Below are 9,265 nucleotides of genomic sequence, written 5' to 3'. Positions count from 1 at the left end.
CACACACACACACACACACACACACACACACACACACACACACACACGGGAGCTAAAAGGCATAATAACCGAGACATCCACTGCAGGCCTCGACAAGTCCACCCCCACAAACCATTACATGAGAGCAGCTGCAGGCTGGAGCAGCTCCATAGTTCAGTAATCAACTGTGACATTTGAATGAATTTTTGTATTTACTTCCTCTTCTGCTGCTCCTACATTTAATATTGAAATGTATTTGCTCTTAATCAATCCTCAATGCTGAACTGCTCCGATGCTACAGAGGAACATGTTTCAGTCAACATAAGTCGGCCACTCGCTATTGTTGTTTCTCTATAGTGACACTGGAGAGCAGAAGGGAGGGAGGCAGAAGGGAGGCTGTAATATTTGACCAGTGTAATGGTTAATGTCAGTGATTCACATCTGCTTGGTTTCCAGCAACGGCAGCTTTTATTTTTTTGTTAACGGCAAACCACAGCGGCAGAACAAAGCTTGAATGTCTTCTGACTTGATATAGTAATATACTGATATAGAAAGTGTACAAATATTGTTGTGATAGCATTGTGATATAGTTGTAAAGTAAACTGTGAGTGATGCAGCTGTGCAGACAGGCGGACCAGAGGTGGTTCTATAATAAGACCAGTGACGCACGCACGCACACGCGAGAAGCTGAGCTGGAGTTGATAATGTGGACGAGAGACAGAGGGTGGATATGAATGAGAGAATGACACAGCAGGACAAAAAGTAGAACCTCCGCCTCGCAGTTGTATCCTTCCGCCAACCAGGCAGGTTGCAGTTGACATCCGTGTCTGTCTGAAATGTCATCATTTCATCCTTTTACACATTTGTGTAAAATGTCATAATAAGCATATGAATTCTTGACTTGTGATCATAAACGTCTAATCATTTCATCCTTGAGTCCGAGGGATGCTTGACATGAGAGAAGTAAACCCTTTGGAACTTTACGAATATTGGCAACCCAAACATGCTATTGTCGTTTTTTTGACGTTTTTGTGCCAAATTTGAAGAAATTCCATCGAGGCGTTCCGGAGATGTACTGCGCTCACGATAATGGGAGGGAGGTGAGGTCGCAGCGACCTTAACCCGTCACCTCGGGAATCTGATTGGTTCAACCTCGAGTCCAGCTGGACCTCAGTCACAGTTTAGAAGACATTCCCTTCAGGACAGACGGACAACCTGACAACGCGGTGCGGAGGCATGAAAAGAGGAGGACAACCAGCAATAAACAGAAGACACACATACGTAAAAGAAGTTCATAGAAATGATCCCGCTCCTGATCGCACTGCATTAGTACTTGTACACTTGTACTGTGTCATGTACTTCATGGAATCAGAGCTTCCTCTGCTCGGCTACACACACACATGCATTAATAAAGAAACAAAAGCTAAAGTGGACAAGTTTACAGCCAAACATTATTTCACAAATACACAGTCGCGCACACAAATCAGATGCACTGTACAAATTACACACACACACCTGTCTGATGCACATAGTTTGAGTGCCCCACTTTGGATTGTATTGCACAGTTGTTTAGGAGGAGACAGACAGGACAAACTTGTCCTTCACACTCACACACAGTAACATCTAGATATAGCAGTGTGCCCGTGTGCGTCACAGAACCCATGATAGCGTTTCACCAACGCTATATGCAGCCGCCTAACAATGTTTCAGTGTTAATGAAGAGGTACACATTGCTAATATGAGACGGCCTCATCACAGAAGTGTTTCTACAAAGTCATAAGAGCCAACATGCACTTTAATACCTTCATTAAGCAGATATCTAAAGCACACTGCACAGTTGCCACAGATAGATTACTACATTTAAAGATGGTTTAAGCATGGCATTACATATTATCTTTTTGAACATGGAAGTATTGGTATTAATTTTATTATGCGAGTTGTCAATGTATGTGCACTCTTGGGGATCATCATGTGATGAGAGGCTTCTGTTAGTGAGAGGAAGTGTGCATTAGAGGCTGTGTGGATGAGTACAGCAGACATAGACCATTAAGAACACATCTGTCTGTCTCTGTGTGATGAGCCGACAGACTGAACACTCACCGTGTCTGGGAGTTTATTAAATATTCACACGGTCATATTTATGAGAGACAGGGGGGCTTCAAAGAAACACGGTCAGCAGCGACTGATCGACTGGATCCTGCTGTACACTTTAATGTTTATGTGAGGCCATCACTGAGAAGAAAAATATAACAATAGATATATATTTTTTTAAATATAAGTATCGCAATATATTGAACTGCAACCACGATATTCTCTGCTCTATATGGTGTTAAACGGCATCAGTACTGACTCTGTTTAAAAGGAACAAAGTACTCTGAAGGAAATGGACCACATGGAGTCATGCAGAAAATGTTGCCGACAGTAAACATTGGCAGACGTAAATGGAAGACTTGGAAGAGTTTGTCCAGACACAAATGTAGATATTCATCAGTTATGATCAAAGGAGCTACACAACTATACAGTAGCAGGAAGGAGCTGTGAGGAGGACGAACGCCCAGAGAAACCATTAACTCTGGTCATGCTGAAGAGGAGTTCTGCCACACACACACACACACACACACACGCACACACACACACACACACACACACACACACACGCGCACACACCGTGGCCGGCTGAAAGCTCTCATTTTATTAGAGAGTGTAATTTTATAACTGCTAATCACAAGACCTAACTAAGCAGCAGGAGAGGAAAGGGGGGGGGAGGATGAACAGGGGGAAGGAAGTAAGGGAGCAGAGGGGAGTAAGGATGCCAGCTGACACCGGGCATGTCATCTATTTTGTCGGCCACGTTTACATTTTGATTCAGGAGAGAAATATGATCATCTAGTTTGGGCCAAGAATATGTCTCTAATGCCCCCCCCCCCCCCAAGGAAAGGAAGCCAACATTGTCACTACTCCTCTGCCAAACGCAGAGCTCCCATCCAGAGACGATAGTGGCTGGTCAAGAAGATGGAGTTACCAGCCAATAAGAGCCGTGTGTCCATATTTAGCTGGCAGTGATCTCCGGCCCTGGAAAGTTCACTGAAGTTACAGAATACCTCTAGCGTCCCGTCACTCTCTCAGCGTTAAGAGCCTGGAAGTCCCCTCTTTAAAGAAAAGTCATCCCACTCTGAACTGACACTTTAGGGAAGCAGCTATTTCCAGAGTGTGAGACAGTGAGGCACTGTGTCGCTCACTCAGTTGAGATCCTCTTTTTCTGAGAGGCGTCCCCGCCCTGTAATGTGACAGCAGTCACTCATAAAGCACAGCAGTGCAAATACCGATCTGACTGCACCCGCTAGCCCCCCCCGCCCCCCGTGACCTCAAACAGCTGGGGAATACAGCTGGAGCCATGCTGTTGACGGGAGGCGAGGCTGACCCGATGCTTTAAAGGACACAGTTCTTGCCTGTTTGTGGCCTCAAACAATTGGAATTTATAGGACCAAAGAGAATCTTTCTGGAAACTCAAAGCATTATGGGAATAAAACGCACACGTGCTGCTGTTCAGGGGAAAGTTTCAAACCATCACTTCCTGTGTTACCAGATACCAGAGACTTTACTGAGTGAGGGTGAATTTCATTTCTGGTTTTGGTCAGGCGGGGTTGAGAGGAAGAAATGGGGGGAATCCCCGGCAGGAACCGGGTGTGCCGAGAGAGACAGGTGGGGGTGAAACAACTGGGAAACGTATGGCATTCACCCCGCACCCTCTTCATCAATCACTCGCTTCACATTTCCTCGTCATGTCTTCCTCCCTCTGCCGGCCTTCACCAGTGACGGGTGGGGCCTCCGTCAGTTGTCCTGCTGGCTCGGGTCCAGGCGTGAGGAGGAATCCAGGCTGCTCACACACCTGTTAGACCTCCCTCACTGCTCCGCTGTCCGCCGGCTTCAGTAACACAGGTTGACGCCGCTCGTCTGAGCACAAGGAAGCTTTTCATTCCCACATCGCCGGACAATTAACCAAATGTCTAACGTCCATCAATCACCATCATCCATGTCACGTATGCAAGTATGATTTCAGAATGCTGTGTGTTGTTGCATCAGTGTTCTGTTGTAAAATTAAAAATACAAAACAAACACAAAAATGTTTTTTTTACGAGGCAGGATAGGCCTGCTGAAAGACACTACTGATGTGCATTATGGGAAGTGTAGGATCTGTTTGGCCCAAGATGGAGACTAAAAACGGCATATGTACAAAGATGCATCGGCCTCTGCTGCATTGATTTAGAGACTATTCTTTCTTTTTTAAAATGCATCTCTTGTGAGCACCCAAACGTTATGGAAGCACAAATGAAACGGCTGGACCACCCCTTTACCCCTCTCATAAAGGTCTGGTCGTTGTTTGCATGATCCTGATAAATCAATCTAACAATATAAACCATATATTCTTTTTGCAGCAGAAAGCTATGGCTTCTGGATCTGGCAAAGGAATGGTGCATAAGTCTGCTCATTACATAAGAAACTTAACTTATGGAGTGTTAACAAATGTATTTGTTCATGTTTCAATATCTAGAAATATGTTTTGTGTGTTTATTTAGTAAAATATGAAGCATTTGAAGATACGCCAAGAAATGACATCACAACAAGCTAAAATAATAAATGAATAATTGATTGTATAGTGTAAATGATGTCGGCCTGGCAGAGTTCAACGGGTTGTATGCGCTCTCCTTTCAGATAGAAGCTGCAGCCTCTCCATGTAATGCGTTTCCTGTCCAGCACCAGAGGAAGAACCAGGAGGAGCAGAGGAGGCTAATGTTAAGAAATCCAGGAAATTGTGCTTGTACAGGGAGCGCCCCCGGGAACCAATCAGCGGCTTTGGTTTCAGCATTCAGCCCGAGTCTGAGTGAGGGTCAGTCTCCTCTGGAGCTACGCTGCCACGCGAGTTAACCTGAAAACAGTGAGTCGGCCGCGTGTTCCACGACAGCAAGCGGCTCCACTGTGGAGACTAGCACGATGGAGTCACTGTCAGCCAACAACCGCCACGTCAGCACACGCCTGTGAGGCTGCCAGAGTCCTGAGGGATGGTGCTCCCCCTCAGACATAACAGAGACGACCGCTGGAGGAAGCCAAGTATGGCTGCAGAGCGGATGGTGCAGAAATAGGCCTTTGTTCGACTCCTCACTCGCTCCCTTCCCTGTGCCCTTCTTGCTCTCTAGATCCCTTCTAGGATCTGTTCCTCCCGGTCCCTCTCTGTGGATCCCTCCTGCTGCTCATCCCCATTTCTTTACACCACCATCTTTATCTGCCAGTCTGTCAATCTCTCTTGTCCCCCTCTCTTGCTGCTTCCCCTCAGTTTATATACATTACAAGTTAAAACGATGAAGGCAACACGTCTCTGGCCAGGCTGCATTCCTCTTCCGTCAGCAGCAAACGTTTACACTCACAACACCTTCCTGCATTCCTCTCCTCTGGCTGAGTGCATGCAGTGCACCTCTAAAGACATACAGCAAGTGTGAAAACACAAAGAGAGGGAGAAGAGTAAATCCCATACAGCAGGACTTTAAGGGAGTTGTCTTATTGATGGTGTATTTTCCTGCTGTGGTGGAGAAACTTCACAGAAGCTCAAACGTTGGAGGTCATCCCGGGGCCTCCGTGCACACAGCAGACAGCGTGAAGTGCATTATGTAATACTAATGATCCTGTTCTTACTCCACTCATTCAAGCATCGGTTCAAGTGGGACGAGAGATTTTTTCCCACAGGGAGAGAATTTATTTAGTTCTGCAAACAGCATCAACAGTAGTGAGGAGAACCACAAAGACATTCACCAGCGTGCACAGAAACGCACCATTCAAGCTGCACCGTTGATTCTTTCAATCCCTCACCTTCAGCTCCACACAGACATTTGAAAGGAAGAAATAATACATGCAAAATATCTGGAGGTTATATTCTATATTCGAGTGGGCTGCTGCTACAATTAGCCACAAAAAAGAAAGAAATTATAGGACCTCCTCAGGCGAAGCTCATCTTATCACAATAGTGCTGACGTAAATAGGATTGAATATCTTCCCTTTTCCCTCTTCTTTAAAAATAAAAATTGATGATAACATTCTTTAATGAAGTAACTCATTGAGACTTATGATGTCATTCTAGTGTTTGTCTGGTTAAGCCTGCTATTTGCCCAGGAGTCAACGCTTCCATCAGCAGCAGTGTGTCTCAGCACTTTAACTCAACAATGAGCTGCATCCAGCAGCAGAGCTGGGAAATTATGGGCGTATCAACAAATGTATTGTAATTTCCTGTTTCCTCCAGAGGCAAAGAATCAGGAAAAGCAGAAGAGGGCAGAGAGAGGAAGAGTTCCCTCACCTCCACCAGGGGGCTGAGTGGAGAGAGGAGGGAAAAGGAGAGAGAGAGGGAGGGGGGGAGGGAGAGACAGAGAGAAGGACAGAGTAAAGAGAGGACGACGAGCAGTAGAAGTGAATGAGAAAAGGACATGTGAGAGCCGCCTTGTCTCCTCGGCGTCAGAAATAAAGATTTCATTCATCGGCCTCCGACAAACACTCTGTGCCCTCATCTCCCCTCCTCCGTTCCCCTGTGTTCCTTTCTCTTGGCCTTTGTCCCCCCCCCACCCCTCTCGCTCTCTCTCTCTCCCCCTCCTCTCTTTTGCCCTGCTTCTCCTTCCCCATTGATGTGAACAAAGTGAAAGGGGAATGGCCTGGTGCGGGGCTGTGATCTCGCTTTTGCTCTACGCCCACCCGCTCCGTGGCGCTCACGGGGATCCGGCGGAGCGACAACCAGGCCGGAGCCACAATGTGAACCAGTGTCACCGCCTCAGTGTACTGAGAAGAAGAAGAAAAATAAATCACTGCAGCAGCACTGCCGGTAGCTGCGGCCCCGAACCCCTGCAGACCAGGAGAGGTTGTGACTGGCAGAACTGGGTCTGCTGGGTCTGTGGAGGAGCCTGGGGGATGAAAAACATCACGCTGACTGGTTCTGTATGAGGGAACGGTGCCGACATGCTCACTCATCCCTGAGACCTGGAGGAGTCCAGTGGTGTGAGAATACATCACCGTCAGCGGGGGGGGGGCAATCCAGATGCAGCAAATACGTCTGATCTACTGTTGTTGACGTTTCCTGTTAGTTTGAATCAGAACACTGAGCCGACACTGAAACCAAAAGTCTGGGCACTTTCAAAATAAAGACAGGACTGTGATTATATGCACGTTGGCAGAGATGACAGGGTGAACTGGGAGAACGTCCTTTAACCACAACCCTGATTCATCAAGCGAGCGCCTCGCTGAAATGTCCCCGAGCAGAACACCGACTCTCTACCCCGCAAGTTGCTGTTCTGCAGCCGAGCCCGACCTCTGACCTCCCCCCCCCCCCCCCCCCCCCCCCCCCCCCCCCCCCGCAAGTTGCAACAGAAAAGAGGGATCGGTGAAGTGGAGCAGACTGCAGCCATGCGATGACATAACTAGTGTGCTGGTTGTAAGGGTCAGTGACCCGTGCGTGTCGTGGCAGTGACGGATGTGTGGCTTCAACACCACAGCAGCTCGTTCAAACGTGTCACTCTGTCCAGTTACTGATGGGCGGGAATGTGAAGAACACACCGAGATGTGTGATCGGGGTTATTAACATTCTGGAGCTAAGCGGCTGTGAAATACCAGCTCTTCTCTGGGAGGTAATTGTATTATTATTATTATTCTAATATGAATCCAAGATCATCGTAATAAATCTGTGCTCTGATGAACTCTAGCGTCGCCTGCCAGAGGTTCTGTGGAACATGTTGCTGCTTATTAGCCGCCATTCATGGCTTTTATTACAGTCATGAAAGGGGTTTATATTTTAGATCAACACTAATCTGATAGTAAAAAATAAATCCCATAATGCACCTGAAGTCTACAACAGGCCTGCTCGGTAAAGGGGGGGGGGGGGCTTTGCCTTACCCTTTGTTTTTTTTCCTCGACAAAAATAGAAGTTACCGCTCGTTTCTGCCAAAATAAACCGCTACACCACAGAGAGGGTAGAGTGTTAAAGCAGGAACAACAATAGAGCTGAAAGCTTTGATAAGCTGTGCTGAAGATATATTAAGACGCTCAGGTCGACTTCTGACCACCGGGGGCAACACTGTGGGCCCTCCAGCCAGCCAGTGACTGGAGGAGGGCCCCCCCGCAGCATCTTTGATTTCATACGATTTAAATTAAGATTGCTTTCATTCAGTGAGTTCATATTTTAAACGAACCCTTCAAGTCCTGTATGAAACCAATCTGTCCAGGTCCATGAGTAACCTGGTCCTGGATCAGGGCTCCCCTTCATCATCTGTGAGGCGTTCATTAGTAAAAACGGCTCAGAGAGGAACTGAACTCACCCTAGTTTTAAGACACTCAGATGTTGCAGGTTTCTGACCACAAGCTGCCTCCTTACAGAAGATAAGTCAGAGTCCCCCCCCCCCCCAGGAAATGTGTCAGCCGAAGCATTTCGTGCTAGTTTTGGTTGCTAAGTGATGGTCTCAAAAGCAACAGTGTAAAAGAAAAGCACCGTTGATTGGTTTTTCTCTGAATTTATTATTTAAAAAAAAAAAGTGTAGTCACTTCCTCTGATGATATCATTTTCAGTGGAAGAGCCCATCCTTTTACAAACTGGACTGAGTTACAAACATTATTTCTACACAGAGCTGTAAATGCTCTCATTAAATCATAATCACGTGTTTCATTCTTTTACAGCTCCAGTCAAACTAAATGTTTAGAGGAATTTATTGCGCAATTAGACGCTCAGTGTTTACTGTTCAAAAGGGGGGATGCTATAAAAAGTCAACAGATGGAGTGAAGCCGACCAGAGTGACAGACATGAGACATGTCAATGAACAGAAAGGTGGAGGAGAAAAGAGAGTTAATACTTTAACCTCTTTGTGTTCAATAACCTAATGCCAGAGTTTTATGGCACTGATCCGATACTGATATATATGAAAATGTTTCTGCCTCATCAAGAGTCGTCTGTCCCCGTCTCCGTGTCCCTGTGCTAGGCAGCAATCAAGCGACCCGTGATCGCCACTGTTAGTAACTGTTTGAGTGGCTGGAAGGTCAATGCAAAGTAGATATGATGGAGGCTCCATTTACATGTCACGTTATCAGATCGCCCGGCTGCAAAACATTCGTTATTTATTAGACGAGCATACAGACGGACAGCCGAGCAGACGGGTAGGCTAACACACCTGCAGCCGAGTGTGTTTGACATATTAGGATGTTGGAATGTGCTTTACAAAAGCAGACGTGTAATCTGTTAGAGAGCACACGCAAACTGTAAACGGAC

At 46.6% G+C, this 9,265-nt stretch overlaps 1 protein-coding gene across 2 annotated transcripts in view; it reads right to left on the bottom strand.

Moving 5' to 3' along the window:
* LOC116396616 (microtubule-actin cross-linking factor 1-like) overlaps positions 1–9,265 on the bottom strand; it is a 68,921-nt gene that overhangs the window by 5,707 nt on the left and 53,949 nt on the right. The window lies entirely within an intron of this gene.

This window comes from Anarrhichthys ocellatus, unplaced genomic scaffold (genome assembly GCF_004355925.1).
Source record: "Anarrhichthys ocellatus isolate YVR2014 unplaced genomic scaffold, GSC_Weel_1.0 scaffold57, whole genome shotgun sequence".
Classification (NCBI taxonomy): domain Eukaryota; kingdom Metazoa; phylum Chordata; class Actinopteri; order Perciformes; family Anarhichadidae; genus Anarrhichthys; species Anarrhichthys ocellatus.
This window is presented reverse-complemented; position numbering and strand designations above follow the sequence as displayed.